This window comes from Solanum stenotomum, chromosome 6 (assembly GCF_019186545.1).
Source record: "Solanum stenotomum isolate F172 chromosome 6, ASM1918654v1, whole genome shotgun sequence".
NCBI classification, from domain to species: Eukaryota; Viridiplantae; Streptophyta; class Magnoliopsida; order Solanales; family Solanaceae; genus Solanum; species Solanum stenotomum.
In genome coordinates this window covers 24,258,137-24,276,547 of record NC_064287.1, presented here as the reverse complement: position 1 = coordinate 24,276,547, position 18,411 = coordinate 24,258,137, and the positions used below count along the sequence as shown (strand labels likewise).

Below are 18,411 nucleotides of genomic sequence, written 5' to 3'. Positions count from 1 at the left end.
GCTTCGGAGGAAGAACATCTGGCTTCATTGACTCTGTTTCAGATAGGGTACTTTCGATATTTCTCATAAATTTGGGTAATTTCTGAAAGTTTTTCTCCTTCACAACCTTTTCTGATAATTTGTGTGTGAAAGAGGAGTTGTCATCTTTTCCCTACTATTTGTAGTGAGATCACGTAGTTTGGAATGTTTGGAATCAAAATTGTGCAAAGGGATGGAAAGTCCGTATAACATAGTCCAAATATTCAAGAAGCAAGTAGAGGAATTGTAAATAAACACTAACCTTGGAGTCACAGTTTTTGTTTAAGGCTTGGAGGTTTTCTTCAATTTTCTCTAAATGATCTACAAGATATCGGAAGTACAAGTTTCTTTACGATCATGATTATCAGATACATGTTTTTCATTTTCCATATATGGGAAGCCACAACTTCTCCATTTCCATTCTCCATCGTCCAAGAACCTTAGATACACTTTTCCATCTGAACCTATTAAGAACAGATGAGCTCCTGTGAAGCATGGTCCCGGTGAACCAACAAGAACGACACTTGGATCTGGTGTTCCGTGTTCTATCCAATTCCATCCGTTGGACGGATTCCAATTATATTCAACTAGTCCACCATTTGTCGAAAGCATGAAAAGAGAACCTTGCAGTGACAGTGAAGATAACCTCATTGCAGTTCCAGGAGATCTTGATAGAACCAAATGTTGAGATTGGTAATGCTCATGCCATAGTTCAGTTACTTTGTTATACTGGTATAAGCGTCCGTTCCTTCCAATGACAAACACCACGTTCTCTCGGAGCAGTTTCTGGTCAACAATGCTTGCAATCTTCGTACTGGTTGGATACCGACAATCTTTCCATTTGAACTTTCTCAGTGCAACCTAAGAAACAAGTTATGACACTTTAGCCTTCATTTTATCAATATTCAGACTGGAAGCTTAGAAATTTCAGGATATATATGCTTAGTGCCACTCATTTTAGCCTTCATTTTATTAGGCTGAAAGCATTCTTCGTATAGTCACCTTTTGAACCTCTAAACTAGAAAAGTGGACATAGTATATGTTTCCAGTTATGGTTACCTTTTGATCCACTTAATTGCCTTGTAACTTTATAGGAAGCTGGCGTGGACTGGATCATTCATCTTGATACTGATGAGCTAATGCATCCAGCTGGAAGTCTGGAACTAGTGAGTATTCTTTACCGAGACTTCTGGCAGATATACCTGAAGATGATGACATGGTCATATTTCCTAACTATGTAAGTCATTGAGATTGCTCTAGGTTGTCTTCTAACTCTGTCTAAGCATGTAATTACATGCACGAATAGTCAAAAAGCATGCATTTGCTTCATTTTCGTATTCTGCTGTCTTTTTTCTTGTTAATATCTTCTCTGATGATGACACATATTTCAGGAGAGCAGTGTTGAGAGAGATGATGTGAAGGAACCTTTTAGTGAAGTAAGATATCTTTTCACTGTATCCTTTTTTCTTATATTTCAAGTTCTAGTGTTAAATTCAATAGTTTGGCTAGGAATAGGTTTAGATTTTCTTGAAATAAATTTGGATAATTCTATTACCCAATACTTGAGAATGGAGCAACACCTAGTAGTCAAAGAGTCATCTCTTTCTAGATGAATGAAAAAGATGGTTGCGTTGGAGTTAGACGCTGTGGAGGCAAGAAAGTAAAATTGTACCTTGCAAATATAAGTAGCTTGAGTGTTAGACTTTACTCTTTGTTTGTAGCAGCTAGAATTTCTTCGAGAAAGTTTGCGCAGTCTGTAATTTGTTTTAATTATGCAACTAAAGTTCTTTTAGACTGTTTACCAGTAATACATCTATATAATGTGGTAGGTCTCGATGTTCAAGAAGAATTATGACCATCTCACAAAAGAAATGTACTTTGGAAACTACAAGGAAGCAACTCGTGGTAATCCTAACTACTTTTTAACTTACGGAAATGGAAAATCAGCTGCTTGAGTTCAAGATCATCTTCGTCCTAATGGTGTTCATAGATGGCACAACTACATGAAAAGCCCAAAGCATGCTTGTTCTGCATGTTACTTGTTTTTCTTTTATTTCTATTTCGTTTCTTATTTATTCCCAGTCCCCCAAAAGGTATTTTGTGTGGTTCCTTCGATTCTATGCTTGTCTTGGTGTCTTCAGTAGAGTGTCTGGGTTCCCAAGAGAATATCTTGAGATTTTTCTCTATCTAAATCTGTAGGAATTCTAGGAGCTCTAAGATGGATTAAAGCTTCATCTGAAAGTTCCATGCTACACCAAAAGTAAAACAAAGTTGAATTGTTGCAGCTGAATTGTTAAGCTCTAAGATTGAAGTAGAATTCTAGGACCTCTAAAATTGGAGCTCTAAGTTGCTTTTGAAACTCTGTTGTAGCTGAATTCTTTTTGCTTGTTGAATTGTTGGGTATCTGTATTGATCTTTGAATTACACATCCATTTTCATGAAATCTGAATAATGTTCTAGCTGCTCGGAGGAATCTGGAACCTGTAATCTGGAATTGTAATCTGTAATCTGCAATAATCTGAAATCTGTAATCTGCAATAATACTTCGATTCTATGCTTGTCTGGGTGTTTGCAGTAGAGTGTCTTGGTGTTATTGGAGTTGAGTTTCCTCTTTTTCCATCATCCTATATTGCGATTTACAGATGTCTTATGAACTGCAATGGTATCTACTGCTACGTCGATTTATTGGGGGATGTAGAATTTAACACTCCTTAGATATAAAGTGGAACACTCTTTTAGGACTCGAGTACTTTCACTGAATTATCTCAGGAGAATTATCAAAGCTGTGAGATTAGTCCTAGTAAAAGTGTCTGTTGAAATAAAATGTGAACTAGCTCTGCGTTTTCCTATGTAGTAAGATAAAGATTTCTAGTTATGAGTATTTAATCATTTGGAGGTCAATCATCAGTAATTTCAGCTCATCTGGAAAGAAAATATCATAACAATTACATTTAATCTTAGACTTGGCAGCAACTCATATACACTATACCCATGAAGATACCCTTCTCACTTGTTTTAAAGAAGACTGCAATATTGCTTCCCTTTCATATTACCACTCTCTCAACTTCCACTTGCCAGTACTAGGTAAACAAATAATTTTATTATAGTGATTTATTTGTGATCGAGATGACTTGATTGTATAAATATCTTTTATGATGTTAAGTAATTGTGCTGGTAAACTGAGTCTAAGATGTGTGTGGCACTCCACACTTTTTCCTTTAGGAAGATGGAGGAAAAAAAAAACAAAAAGAGACATGAAGTTCATGTCTCTTTTTTGGGTTATAGTAACTTTATACTTTTATTATACAAGACCCTTCACTCCAACAAAACTTCCAACTTCTATAACTGCTGCAATTTGATTTGTTGTACATGGTTTGTTTTGATTGTTAGTTTCTTTTTAAATGTGTAGGGAAATGGAGGTGATCAAATTTGAAGGGTCGCCACAAGTCAATTTGATCTCATTGAAGTGGAAGTGGATAGTGAAGAGTTTTTGAACTATTGTAAAAATTTGAATACATTATATTTGATTTTGTGAAATATTTTCATTGCTAGAATATATGTTGAACTATTGTAAGAGTAATTTTTGAACTATTGTGTACACATATTTAGAATATTACCTTATAAGTATGTGTATGTACACAAGACATACTATCTTTTGAAGTTTATTGCAAATCTATATATTTGAATTACTTATTAGCTAATTTAATGTTTGAGATTATTTATTGCAAAACAATATTGGTGTTTTTTAATTAGAAATTGTGGCATATAAATATTTTATAGCCAAAATAATATATTACCACACTTAGAAGGGTAGCCAAAGGACTGTAAATTGTGGTATGCACATGGGCAAGGACTAGACTTCAAAGTGTTGTCATACATAAGATAGAAAAGGCAACACTTTAAAATCGTGGGCAATAAGGAAGCAAAGGCCACGCTTGGCTTAGCTTATGGATTATAAATTTTAGCATGTCAATAAGAAAACTTACACTTAATGAGTGTTGTTGTAGATGAGATATAAAAGGCGACACTTTTAAAGTGTGACCAATAACAGCAGTTCAAGTACTTTAATGGTCGGGTTTTAATTTATATATAGTGACTCTGGTAGTCGGCAAGTATTTTTCGACACTCAGTCTGCCGACTACTCAAAAGTAGTTGGAAAGTCATCGGAAAACTACATTTTCCGACTACATTCTGACCAATTTTGAAGTCGGCAAACAACGAAATTCTAGTAATGTAATATATTCGACATTTGTATTAAATGTCGCTCTTTTAGTAACACTTTTGCTAAAAGTCGCTAAAATCAATGTCATTTTACAACAAATGTCATTATTTTAGTGACATTTTACAACAAATGTCACTATTTTAGTGACATTTTTTCTAAATGTCACTAAAATCAATGACATTTTGCAGTAAATGTCATAACATATTCGACGTTTATAGTAAATGTCACTATTTAAGCGATATTTTTTCTAAATGTCACTAAAACCAATGACATTTTGTAATAAATGTCGTATTATATTCGACATTTGTAGCAAATGTCATCATTTAAATGACATTTTCGCTAAATGTTGCTAAAAGCAATGACATTTTTCAATAAATGTCACTATTTTAGTGACATTTTACAACAAATGTCACTATTTTAGTGACATATTTTCTAAATGTCACTAAAATCAATGACATTTTGCAGTAAATGTCATAACATATTCGACATTTATATTAAATGTCACTATTTAAGCGATATTTTTTCTAAATGTCACTAAAACCAATGACATTTTGTAATAAATGTCATATTATATTTGACATTTGTAGCAAATGTCATCATTTAAATGACATTTTCGCTAAATGTCGCAAAAAACAACGACATTTTGCAATAAATGTCACTAAAATCAATGACATTTTGCAGTAAATGTCATAATATACTCAACATTTATATTAAATGTCACTATTTAAGTGATATTTTTTCTAAATGTCACTAAAACCAATGACATTTTGTAATAAATGTCATATTATATTCGACATTTGTAGCAAAATGTCATCATTTAAATGACATTTTCGCTAAATGTCGCTAAAAACGACATTTTGCAATAAATGTCATTATCATAGTGACATTTTGGACCAAATGTCATTATATTTACGATTTTTGATACCAAATGTCATTATTTTTACGACATTTGACATCAAATGTCATTGTTTTATGACGTTTTGTTCTTAAATGTCGTGAAATTCTTTATTTTCCGACATTCGTTTCAAATGTCACCAAATTAAAGTCGTTGTATGTACATTTTCTTGTAGTAATGGTACTCGTCTTTTCTCACCAAGACAAGTCAGCCTAAAACCCAACCATTACAATAAATGTTGAAGTAAAGCGAGAATAAAAGTCTAATACTTTAATACAATGCAGAAATTCATAATCAACTTAAATATGCCCCCAAAATCTAGTTGTCACGTGTACAAGCCTCAAATGTGTTATAACAAAATTGAAAGAAAATATTAGTCTTAAATGACATTGTTTCTAGAATAGAACAAGATCATAAATAAGGAGAAAGGAGGTCCATTGATATGACAAGCAGCTATCTCATAAACCTCCACAAGAAGCCTCAAACAAGAAGAGAAGAAAAAGTATCATGAAGGTCTGGGCTAGTAACCTACAAAAATATAGAAGCAAGGGATGAGTACCAAATCACACGGTACTCAACAAGTAAACTTCTAAACACAAGCTAAGGGAATAAAATACGGGTACTCCTGACACCCCAACCGAACCTCCACAACTACAACCTGCATAAATTCAGCACAATCTAATAGTTCACAATTCACATAGCACACAACTCAACAATAACCCTCTAACAATTTCATATCCTCAACAACAAGCTCATATTCATCAATCACAAGTTCCACAAAAAGGCACTCACAAGATCAACAACACACAACATCAAGTTCACCAATGATAAAGATATGCAATGCAATATCAAGTATAGTGATGCATGTCTGACCTAATAATACACACCAGCTGTCTCTTAGTCCTAGACCCATGGGGGGATATATTTGTCCATGCATTCGTCGCGGCAATCCGTCGTAGCGTGCGACATGTCCCTCGATAATAGAATCCATCATGGCATGCGACACACCCTCGATAATTATATCCGCCACGGTGTGCGACACATCCCTCGAAATGGTACATCCTCTTTAATTTCTTATTCTTCCTCAATTCATATAACATTTATCACAATCATGTCTCAGAACCAATGCAAATGACATGTTCACATAAGTATTGAGGAGATGATCATTTTCATAATAATGTAAAATTCACAACAACACAATCGTGATACAACATCAACAATGAGTCAATAAGCCTTTCAAACCATTCTCAACACATCACACACCAACAATTAATCATATTGCCTTTTATTACCCCTTTTTCATCATTAAAATTATTCAATATAGAAAAGTCAACCCATCACCAAGTTCCATTACCCCCCAAGACATACCACAAGGAATTACACGATTCTATAGACTTAACAAGAGTTTAGAAATCCACTTGCCTCAAATAGTCAAACAATCACTCCGGGATTTGAGCCTTCCCCTTTTGTTGGACTTCTAAATCAATTCAATTAAATAATTACAATAAGATTTTGAAACTGAGGACACCCATATTGCTATAAATCTAGCTGAGACCCAAAACTCACCCGAATTTATAATATAGTTTCTCAATCTTGATTCCAATCAATAGGTCAAATCTCATATTTAATGAATTTAAAGTCTAGGGTTAAGTCATATTTTCTTAAAACACTAAAAGTCTACAACCCTAATAGTTTTCATATCATATAATACAACCAATATTTAATTACCTATCTTAATATACCAAATTTAATTCATAATTACTGTGAGACAATACATGTCAAACATTATAACTTCGAATAGTCAAACTTAATGACTTAACCCTAAAATCTCAACTAATTTAATAATGTAATATTATAAATTTAATATGTTAATCCCAAGAATATTGCCACAGATTGATTGCTTAACACTCACTGCCACATAATGGCGAACCTTCTTGGCATATATGTATATGGCATAATGCATATTCAATCATTCCTAATTAACCACAACGAATAAATAAATAAATGGAACAATAAAGTGTAACAGTTACCTGAACGTGAATCTTTTGATTTCGCGTCGGCCGCCTCTTAGAACTGATAAATTTTTGTTCCCTTCTTTTATCTTCTTTTCGAAATTAAATATATATTCAAAGTGACAAATCCTACTAACTTATTTTAATATATATGGGCCAAATAATAGAGGGTCTTAAATAAATGAGCAACTTTCAGATATAGCAAACACAAAATTCATATTTGTATGCTATAGCAAAGTTTGCATAATTGCGCTCCATAGCAAACATAAATATGTATATTTTGCTATACATATACAAAAGAAAGCAGTTGTATAATCTGATTTGGTATACATATACAAAAAGATCAATTGTATAAAGTGAGAGAGACGAGTGAGCGAGCGAGATCTGGGAGAGGGGAAAGAGGGGAACAAAAATATATGTATATATACAATTTTCACACATTTTATACATTTGTGTTTTTGTATAAAGTGAGAGAAGCGAGTGAGAGAGTGAGATCTGGGAGAGTGGTGAGCAAGATCTGGGAGAAGGGAGAGAGGGGAACAAAAATATATTTATAATATACAATATTTTCTTGCTTTATACATAGACGCACTTTATACACTTGCGTTTGTATAAAAAACGGGAGAGGCGAGGGAGAGAACGAGAGGTGGCGAGTGAGATTCACCAGGAGAGAGGTGAAATAACAACAGTTTGCTATGAGGTACAATTAAATCAAACTATATTTATAGCATTTAATTTGAATTAATAGTTTGCTATTATATACAATTTTCCCTAAATAAATTATGGACTAGGTCCATTAACAATTTATTAAAAGTAATTATTTAAAATGTACCCACTAATTAATTAAGTATAGCTAAATGAATAGTTCAAAATTCCCAATACAACTTCACCGACTAAATAGCAATGGCTCGGTCGGGAGAGGTAAAATGGTAGTTTAATGAAAATTTCCAAAAATGATCTTCCGGGTTATTACATTGACGCTCCTGGCGCATCCCTGGTGCGTCGCGCCAACCCTCTACTAATTCGGGTTGGTTTGTGGCGCAGCGAAGGTTTGTCGCCCTTGCCCTCTTAGCGCATCTGGGGCGCGCCTCCCCAGCCCCTCCTCAGAATGTTGCGAAAAAAGTTTCTTCCAGATTTCTTGCCGTAATTTGCCTAGAATTGAATGATTTCTTCCAAACTCATTTAGATTTGAATACCCAACATAAGTTAACGAAAATCTAATAAAAAAAACCCTCAAAATAATAACATTTATCTCAAGAACTCATCAAATTCATCGTAAATGATTTAAGAATGAAACTTAAAGAAAACTCATAAAGAACTCAATTCATTCAGCCTCAAGATCGAAATTACGGATAAAATCACATGATTGATGTGTGGGTGAAGGAACCCAACACTAGGAAAATTACATACCTCAAAAGAATCAAATTCTTGGCGGAAATCCTCAAATCTTTGCAAGAATCTTGATCGGTCTTCCTTTTCTCCTTTTCTTGAACTTCTTTCTAAAACCCTAAGGGTATTTAGGATTGTGAAAATTGACCCAAATAAGTTTAGACCTCTAAAATATTACTAAAAATGTTTAAAGCTAATGGGGTAAGAAAGAGACCGAAATACCCCTTATTAATTCGGTAAATTTTCTTAACTGGATAGGTTGACTTCAAACGGGCATATCACGCTCATCCAAACTCAAAATTTACCAAACTCGGTGCTTTGGAAAGAGGATTCAAAGACCTTTCATTGATATCTTATGGGCCACTTAACTCATCCTGTAGTGAATGTTATGGTCATTTGAAGTTGACCCAAAACTCACAACTTAGCTTAACTTGAACAAATCTAAAATTAGCTCTTTCCAAATAAGTTCTTTCTAAATTTAGCCCTTTCTAAGGCCGAGGTGTTACAATATCTCCCCCTTGAGAACATTCGTCCTCGAATGAGGTTACTCTAAGTAGAACTAAGGGTGACAACATCTAACAACCAGCTCAAACACCCAACATATGCAAGTTAACTCAACATAATTCAACATCTCAACTTAAAGAGTACCAAGACAAGAATTAGTACCTTGGTTTGAAGCTTCCCCGGAAGTGAAGAGATGTATCTTTTCTTCATATCCTCCTCAACCTCCCAAATAGCTTCCTTAACAAACTAGTTCCTCCATAAGACCTTAACTGATGCAACCTCTTTGGTTCTCAACTTGTGAGCTTGACAATTAGGTATCTCAACGGTAGGCTACAACTTCCTTTCTAATTAGATTGAGCATGAACGTGTAAATTCATGATGAGTAGTGTGAATTGGGGATGTGTACCTAGTTATTCCTACTGTTCTTCTTAGAAACCATGATTTATGATTGATTATTACTGTTTCTAGGGTAATACCATGTTAGTTGTGGTTGTATGTGAGTTGTAGCATGTGAATTGATTTACTTGTTTTCTTACTTGTTTCCTAAAGGACGTTTGTCCTAGTCTAGGATAGGATAATATTTTCCTAGACCAATAAACCTTGTGACTTTGGTATGTCTCTTAGATGGCCTAGTTCCTCGTAGATTGGCGTAGCAGACTGGTATGGTAGTATGAGCCTTAGTTTAGGTGTTTGTAGATCCTTGCGGACCTTCTTCTTTCTCTCCTTATCTTTACGACTTTTGAGAGTTTCTGGAGGGGTTACGTCTTCTGAAGACTCAGATTGGGTTGTGCTTGGTTGGAGCATTTCATAGATACTTATGGGTGGATGTTTTTTCATAATGAATTGGTACTGATGTTGGAATCCTCTTCAGAGTCGATGTGACTATTTGTCACTCATGCTAGTTGGGTTGTACGCTATGATAATTTCTAGTTTGAGGCTGACGTTAATGGTTCGAGGTTGTTATCTCCAGTCCAAGGATGATATTCACGGTTCAAGGTTGTAGTCCAATTCGAGGCTGATGCTTTGCAGTTCGAGGCCATCACCTTTTGTTAGAAACTATCACTTGGGGTTCGAAGCCCACCATGCTCTTTTTGGATCTGGTTTGAAGGAAATTCTTTTTTGTAGACTTAACTATTTTGTGTACCTCTTTAGCTTATTGGGGTCTATTTGGGTTTTATTAAATTTGTGCACGAGTGCACCTTCTGGTCTTATGGGGTCCAATTAGGTTTGGTTTAGCCATATATTTATGCTTACTTTTGGTATGCTCATGTGCTTTATTTTCTTAGCTGTTTTAGCCTTTGTTTGAGTCTAGATTATATCTTATTTTATTGCCTTTACCTTTCTTGCTCAGTCTGCCTATGAAGCCTACTGAGTACCTTTGTTTTGGTACTTATGTTACACTCATTTTCGTGATGCAGATTGTAGTTGTACTAGCTACCAATAGTGATAGTTCATGTCGTCTTTTGAAGCTTGTGGATATCATAGATGAGGGTGAGCACTTAGCATCCTAGATTAGCATGTTTCATTCTATACATATATTAGCTAGTCTTTTGCCTTTGAGACGGCTTGTTGTGGTCCACTTTTGGGACTTGTAATTGTTCATATTAGATAACTCTGTACTCGTTACTTGCAGGTATTTGGAGGGTTTCCTTTGTAAATTATTTTAGTTTGCTTCCACTTCTGTCTTTTCTTATAGTTGTTGTTACTTTGTATTTAGTTCTACCCTTGTACTCAATACATGTCATACTGGGTAAGAGTTGGCTTACCAAATGGAGGGTTATAGTAGCTGTCATCGTGACTTGAGAAGTCAATTATGGCAGAACTAACAGAATTTCATTCCAAGACGCGTAGCTCCAAATGTTGACTAAAGTTACTTATATCAACTTAACAGTCTCCATAACATTACAACTTACAAAAATCACAAGTTTTTGATCCTGTTATAAAACTAGTCTCATATATTGATCAGACTTGACTCGAAGTAATTAACAGGAGGGATAAGACAATTTTTTTTAAAAAAAAAATCCAAAAATGATCCTCTGGGTCATCATAATCTATCTGGTTAAAGTTTTACATATTGCATGTTGCTATGCTATTGAGGACAACTACAAAAAAAATATTGGTCACTAGTGAAACTTAAATTTTTAACTTTTTTTGACCATAGAAACAAGCATGGTAAATGATAAATAATTTAATTGTAATGTGCCCCTACAATCATTTTCATTTGGAGAATGTTCTTGTCCTTTTTTTTATTGGGGACAAAGCTAGTTGTCAGTTGATTGGGTATACAAATCTTTCTAGAAATGTCCACAAAAAAATAGACTAGAGTTTCCTTTTCTATGGTGCTTGTGGAACTCAATAAATGAATTAAGTCAACGAAATGAAATACTTTAAATGATTGCAAAACAAAGTAGTAATCCTGGAATCTCTCTCAAAGTTGTAACCTTAGGTTTTATTTTCTCTTTTAACAACCTCTACATATTTACTTTGTATTACTTTCTTCTTTTCGTATAATCATCAACCACTCGAATCTAGATATTTTGAAATCTTGAATAAATAATAGAACTTGTTTAATTTAGTAAATAGTTAATCATAAGTCCCTTTTATTTCAACATTTGAATGCTTGTAATAACATTATTACTTATACGACCGCTTACACTTGCGTGTGTTGTTGGGATCCATCAGCTAGCATTATGGATAAAATTATAGCAGCAACTCAGTCATCACAAGCAGTACAAAATTTGATTCCAGCATAATGTTTTGTTGATAATATATGATTTTAGCCTTGTACTTGTCAGATTGTCAATACAATAAAATATTAAAGAAATGGTTTTCCTTTAGAACCTCACACTAATTCATCAAGATGACCAAGTGGTTTTCCTTGTACTTGATTAATTTTTGGCGATAGTTTAGATAGGAAACACGAACACATGATGGCTCTGGTATGAAATTCACAAAAAAATTATACTTCAGGTCTGTTTTTGATCATTATATCTTATATTTTAAAAGTTGATTCTTTGCTCCTTTAGCTAAAAATTCTGCCACTATGTTCTACTTCCTAAAGTTGTGTCATTTCTTAGGTCCTTCCAGTTGTATGATCAATGACTTGCACTCATGAATGAATGCAATATAGTAGAATAAGTAACGTTGTTGTTACTGTTAAATTTATAACCTCTATTTAATAAAAACTCATTTCTGTAGGTTCTAGGTCCTTCTCTACCATGATTCATGCTATAGAACTAATTAATAATGCGGATTTGGTATTTGTACTCCTCAAAATACCTCCTAATCCTCCTCTAACTTGATTTGCCCTTATTGAATATCTAATCTTTATTATTCAAATCTCATCATGACGAACCAAAATTCTATCAAGTCGTGAGAGTGCCTACCATTTTCTATAACGAACCCTATACATTTATTATCCATTCAAGATGATTGTGAATAAAAGGGAAATCAATAAAGCATTACTGAATAAGATATTCGTAACCTAAATTCATATATAACAAGGTGTGGAAATAATAGAAACCCCTAAGATGACACAAATACAAAAACTTTCAAGATTTTTGAAAACACCAGTCAAAAATTAATATGATTTGTCTATTGAAAAGAAAAATGGGAGATAAAACAAAATAGAACTATAATCCAGTTTTATCGAAGTTGAACCAACTTACCTTCGAATTCAAACAAAACTTCACCAAATCCGACTCCCACTCAACAGCAGCCCAAATTAAGCACTTAAGGTGAACACAAAAATGCAGGAAAAAAAGGTTGAGTACGGAAAACACATATACTAAGAAGCATTATCAAATGATCCTTATAAAAGGATTAGCGAGGGTTGATCCTACTACTATCGTTATCCCAAGTTAGTTTTAATACAGTTCAACAAATAATAAAACTCATAATCATTTATGAGAAAGATATCTAAATTTTTATAATAGAAAGGTACAAATCTATGATTTTCTCAATGAAAAGTCCGACAACTCTATCAATCATCTCAACCAAATAAGGAGGAATAATAGGATGTTTTCACACATAAAAAATAAATGTGTATCTTGATGAGAATGAATTAAAATGAGATTAAATGCAAATGCAATTTACTAGCCAATACTCTATAAACACCCGCTTCCTGTGTCCTAACAGGACACATAAGAGATTCGTGAAGTCCATCTACATACCATGCACCAGAAAACACTATAGGAATGCCTGGGATGCAACACCTAGTAATGAATAACCCTATATCAAGAATACCTTGGATGACCCATCTATTGTGATTTTGTCCTTTCATATCCACAATGTATGCCAATGAAATTTTCAAGTACAAGAATTGGCTCTGAATCAATAAATGATGCCAAGGAAATGAAAGATAAATCAGGTGAGAAAATATGAGTCAAAGTTAATCCAACATAAAATAGATCATGCTCACTTTAACACAAAATCCTCAAACATTAGCTAAATCATAAATTTCTCAAAAATATGTCACCAAGGAATGATGAATCAAAGTCAACTCCAAATTAATATATAAGATGAGAGGAGGAAAAGACAAACCAAGTCAGAAAATATGAGTCCCCACTCAGTCGATAGGTTTAAAATCATCCTCACTTAGTCACAAGTTATCAATCAACAAATAAGATATCAATTTTTCATAACAAGATACCGATATCCACATAAATATCAGTCATCTCATTTATACAAAATTCTCATTACCACCAAATCAAGTAATTACCAACATAATCACTTCTAATAACAGTCTTAGAACTCTCAACTTACCTCAAGTATGAAGCACAAATTATAAATTTTTGGATTTTTTTCATCATAAAGCCTCTAAGCTATCCTAATATAGTAGAATATGAAAGCGTCAAACTTCTTAGGGGTATTATAGCTTGCTAGGTAGATCCATTAATATTACAAAAGGCTGACACTAGTTTGGTGCGCACTTTGAAGTCTCTTTAAAAATTTCCCTTCAATTACAGCTAAGTCTCCCCACAAAGTCATAGATTTATTATCAATCCTACATATTTTGAAGTGAGAATCATAATAGTTAAATTCTTTTTCTACTGCAGGTAGTAAAATCTTTTGCACAAGAGTAATATAGTTTAACATACTTTTTGTTGGTAACAATTATCTCTCGCCTTATGGTTCAACCCTTCTACCAACTGATTTTACTTTGAATAAGATTGATGTGATACATTAGAGAAAATATACGTACGTATTGTAGATGTAATATATTCAATAAACATAAACTTGTACTTATTAAAGAATCTTTTGTTGGTGAACTTTTCAGACTCGTCTAAAGAAATAAAATTATTCTAGAAATTTTGAGAGTTGAGACATGAAGTCGTTGTTGCATGGTATGGATTCTGCGTTGTTCTTAAATGTTACTTCAAGGTCTTTGTTCACCCATAAGAAGTTATTTAGCACAACATATCTCGTCATTTATAATGTAATAACTTTGGTTTGGTTTAAGAGGTTCCTTCCATATTTAAACATGGGTGTGGAGAAGAGTTGATTGTATTATTGTTTCTTGTGTCAAGGCAGACAACTAATAGATTTAATGAAGGAGGTGTTGTAGCAACTAATAAATATCTTACAAGATTATGATAGTATTACCTCTTCTTCAATGAATATAATTGCCAGTGAACACCCTTACCATTAACATTTTTGTATGATTTTTAAGGTAATATTACCTCTTCTTCAAATGATTAAAACTTTAATCACCTATTCTATTGTAGATTGCTTCAACTTGGCAATATGTATGTACTGTTTTTTTATGTCTTATTTGATTGCCATTGTGTTTTTATAGGAAAGTAAATCCAATAATTTATCAGTTCAATTTAATATAATAATGGTAAAAGTAAGCGACAAACGAAATATCCCTAACACTAAGTCTTTCACAATATGAAATGCGGAAAAGCTAAAATATCACTCCAAAATTTAGTGTCATCAGTACAAGAGCTTTAAAAATACGATGAAAGTCTGAAACTAAATGTCAAGTCTAGACTAAAGAAATATCTTGTCTGACTACTAAAACAACACAATAAATAAACAAAATAAAGGGAGGTGTGGGTTGCGCGCGTGTGTATATATATATATATTAAAATAAGTAACTGTTAAAGTGTGAAACTTTTACAAATTTTGCGATGCCTTGAATCAAGTAGGCAATTAAAGAACTATAATACAATTTTTTGTCTTTATAGCAAATGATAAATTGAATAGTATTGACTATGAGATCTCTTGATGTATTGACTACTTAACTCTTTCTGTATAGTATTTTTAAACTTTTACTAATATTGATATAACATTTTAACAATCCCATAAGCAATTAGAAATTATAGTGCATAAGAAATTATTAGTACATCACCAAGAAGGTATTGTAAAAAGTTATTCAAAGTAACAACATAATATAACATCTTACTTGTAACAAAATAAAATAGATAAAAGTTATTAAAAATAAATTTGAATTGATCCTGAAAATGTTCTTTTCTTCGGTGATGAATGAAGATTTTGTGGTGTTCTGAGATTTTTTTATATAACAAGAAATTCTAAAATTCGAGGTTTTTTCAGGATATTCTACAATGCCAAAATATATGATGGCATGATTTTACATATAGAATGAGTAAAAGATTCAACGTAAACTTGACATAACATAAAAAAAATATGATCGCATAATGTTTACATCGAATGATTAAAAGATTCAACGTATACCTGGTGAGTTTTTTTCTATGCAATTGTGAGGGTTAGACATATTCTTGATGCCCATTTATATAAGATTGCTAAATGATCAGACTTTGATATAAATTGATTATTAGATTAAATTAATAAAGGAAGGAAAAAAAAGAATTTGGCAACGTTTACAAGACAATAAATTGTTGATAAATAAAGGAAAACAAACAGTTTGGTAACATTTAATTTGTTTCGTTTGTATTCCAAGGAAATTAAAATATTAGTATTTAATATTCAATTAGATATTTTATCATATTCTGATTTACTGTAGGAACACAATTGTAATCCAACTATGATGTTTGGAGCCTCCTACTTTTAGTATGAATATATATATATATATATAATAAGTATTTTTTTTGAACAACTTTTTTACTAATTTATCCTTAGTATTTTTCTAATTCGAAAAATATTTTTCCCAAAATAAAACACATAACTTTTTCTTTGATAATTCGTATTGGTCATCCCTTCTGTTTTTGTTTAAAGATTTAAATTTGATGTATATTTTTTTGACAAAATATTTAAGGTATTTTAGTCATTTGGCAGTACAACAACTTATCAATCTGTTTTCTCAAATACGTCAACTACTTGTTATTAGTTTAATTATGTCTATCTAAACTTGTAACATTTATATTATAAAATTAATATTCACACATACGCCTACATGTTGTTAATTTATAATTGATCAATTTCAATGATCTCTTAATATTATTGTCACGCCTCGAGCCTATACCCTGGATGTGACCGGCACTCGAGAACCATTGCTGGCCCCAAGCGAACCCTTGGCCTAGCTTACTTACTCAGCGGAAAACTTTAAGCATTAAGAAAAGAACTCAAATGCAAGATAACTCAACTATCTCAAACTTAACTCATAATGTTTTAAAAATAAACATTTAACTTAGCCAAAGTGACAACTCAAATCTGAACATAAGCCAATAACAAAGTAAATTATGTTGGAGTGAGTGTCAAGACATTCTTCCATGAATATGAACTTAAGTCAAGACTTAATATGTAAAATATGGGAATGTAGGCTTAGAACCAAGTGGATATGAATATGAGATGAAAGCTTCTGCCTTAGTTGAGTCCGTCTTTCCTAATGAGTCCCTTTTACCTTAGTTGAGTCCGGGTTCCCAAAGTATGTATCTCATGAGATGGAAACCTTCTGCCATAGTTATGTCCAGGTTTCTAGTAGCAATCTCCTTATTCCATAACTATGTGCCCTCATAGGTTATTTAGCTAGTGGATCCACCTAAGATAAGAGTATAGTTCTACCTTAGGCAAGTAGGACAACCCCTTTTCGGTGTGGGGTAGACCCCAGATTCCATGGTAAGCTCACATGGTCTATGTCGGTTAAGGCTTATTTCCCATCATGATAGTATGAACAAGAATATGAATTATTAACTAAAGTTACTTAAGAAGCTTTACTTATTATGTGTGGGATTATGGAATCTTATTCATGCATTCCACACGTACGTTTTGAGGGTATGTATGATATGTTTCATCTTACGATATGATGATCTATTAGTTAATTATGCTTATTACTTATGCTTTTGCACTATCTTCAAAATGATGTTTTAACCTAGAAAATTGCATGCATTCAACTAAAATGTCCTTTTTAGCATGCCTTCACTATTTTTGTGCATGACCATCATACTTGGTGCAGTTTTGTACTAACGTATATTTTCTACATTTTCCACAAGTGTAGGGTCCGGTTCTTGAGGTGATCTTTATTTGGTCAAAGCTTGGATCCAACTATTCTCCTAGCTTTTGGTGAGTCCTCATGGCTCGAGGACGGATAATCCTTTTGTAGTTCCTTTTCTTGTATTTTCATTTTTGGACTGTGTAGTATGGGTTGTGTCCCATTTCATTTGATTCAAGGATTGTAATAGATGGCTAATTGAGACAAGTCTAAACTCCACTTTGCTTTTATGAAAAATTTCTTAAGACATGAAACGTGTTTTACTCTTTATTGTTCTATGCTTATGTTGTAATATGCTAAGGGGCTTACATGGTACCTTCAATGGTTCTATGTGCCTTGTTACATCTAGGGGGTACACCTGGGTCGCGACAAACATAGTTAGCGGAGCACAAGGTTTAGAATGATTCTAGGATGATGTCTCAAAAGCCACATTTTGTAGAGTATTGTTTATGAGTGTGAAACGTGCCACATTTATGAATGAGAGGCTATAAGATGTTTAGGAAATTTCACTTCTTTCATTACTCTTAAGTCGTACCTTAGAGTTTTAAATCTATAAAGTCCCTATCCTATGAATACACAAAAGGCTAACACAAGAAGAATGGAAGATGAGAATGAGAATCAAGGAGCTCCTCCTCATGTGAATCAAGCTCCGGTTGATCCCGTGGTTGAAACTTTGACCCATGCATAGTTTAGGACTACTATCCAAATGTTGGCTCAAGTCGTGACGGTTCAAGCCAATACAAAAGTTGTAACTCCGGTGAATACTAATGTGAATTCAATTGTTTATAGGGTTAGGGATTTTACTAGAATAAACTTTCCCGAATTTCATGGCTCTAAAGTGGAGGAGGACCCTCAGGAATTTGTGGATGAAGTTTACAAAATACTTGATATTATGGGGGTGACTTCGGTAGAGAAAGCGGATTTGGCTGCTTACCAATTGAAAAGTGTTGCTCAAGTT

General features: G+C 33.2%; 1 protein-coding gene and 1 long non-coding RNA gene across 3 annotated transcripts in view; one reads left to right on the top strand and one right to left on the bottom strand.

Moving 5' to 3' along the window:
• LOC125867126 (probable protein S-acyltransferase 19) overlaps positions 1-18,411 on the bottom strand; it is a 1,047,372-nt gene that overhangs the window by 745,608 nt on the left and 283,353 nt on the right. The window lies entirely within an intron of this gene.
• LOC125867148 (uncharacterized) lies at positions 731-3,588 on the top strand. 2 transcript variants are annotated; one of them, XR_007446617.1, is made up of 4 exons: positions 731-1,255; positions 1,410-1,454; positions 1,848-1,923; positions 3,428-3,588. It is a non-coding gene; the product is annotated as an uncharacterized LOC125867148 (long non-coding RNA). The 2 variants fall into 2 exon arrangements; XR_007446616.1 differs by lacking the exon at positions 3,428-3,588 and having other exon boundaries at positions 1,848-1,978.